This window comes from Octopus bimaculoides, chromosome 4 (genome assembly GCF_046866305.1).
Source record: "Octopus bimaculoides isolate indiv1 chromosome 4, ASM4686630v1, whole genome shotgun sequence".
NCBI classification, from domain to species: Eukaryota; Metazoa; Mollusca; class Cephalopoda; order Octopoda; family Octopodidae; genus Octopus; species Octopus bimaculoides.
The window spans coordinates 24,518,330-24,519,137 of NC_142931.1; the positions used below are offsets into that span (position 1 = coordinate 24,518,330).

Consider the following 808-nt stretch of genomic DNA (forward strand, 5'->3'; position numbering starts at 1 on the left):
GAGCATGAAAGTCACTGTAAAGGTGCTCAGTGATTTCTTGGAAACTGTATGTAAGGTAGGCAGCCAATTGATGTTGAACAGTCAAATTATGTCAGACTGAAGTATGTTCGACTCCAACTTAACAATTTTCAAATAGTCTGAAGCAAGGTTTCGAGATTTTGCTGACACTTGTAGTCTTCGCGTAGGCAAATAGTTAGTAACCATATACATTGCTCCACTATCCTTTCACATAGGATATGCGAACAAACATGAAGATATGCACAAGAAGTATTTTAGCTTATGACCATATCACGTTGAAAGCACAGGTTCTTGTACGATCACCGAAGTTAAGCAACATCGGGCCAAGTGAATACTTAGATGGGTGACCGCTTGGGAAACCTAGGTGCTGTAAGCATCTCACACTTTGGCGCAGGAGTGGCTGTGTGGTAAGTAGCTTGCATATGAACCACATGGTTCCGGGTTCATTCCTACTGCGTGGCACCTTGGGCAAGTGTCTTCTAAAATAGCCACAGGCCGACCAAAGGAATCTCATGCCCTTAGCTTAGTTTTCCTTGGGACTGGCCAGATTAGAGCAATCTCAAGTATAATCAGCTGAAATTGCAAAGATAATCTGGAACTCAACTGAGGAAAGAAAACTCCAAATGACCCGTCCTTGTTTTCTTTGTATCATTTATCTGGGTGTTTTGTTGTCCTTTTTTGTATCACCTAACTGTCTGGATGTTTTGCGTTCTTGTCCCATTTTGTATTATATATATATATATATATATATATATATATATATATGCAGAGTACGTAGACTTTGTTCTCT

General features: G+C 40.0%; 1 pseudogene; it reads left to right on the forward strand.

The window, feature by feature from the left end:
• Positions 1 to 275: 275 nt before the first annotated feature.
• On the forward strand, positions 276 to 394 carry LOC128247740 (5S ribosomal RNA; annotated as a pseudogene).
• Positions 395 to 808: the final 414 nt, after the last annotated feature.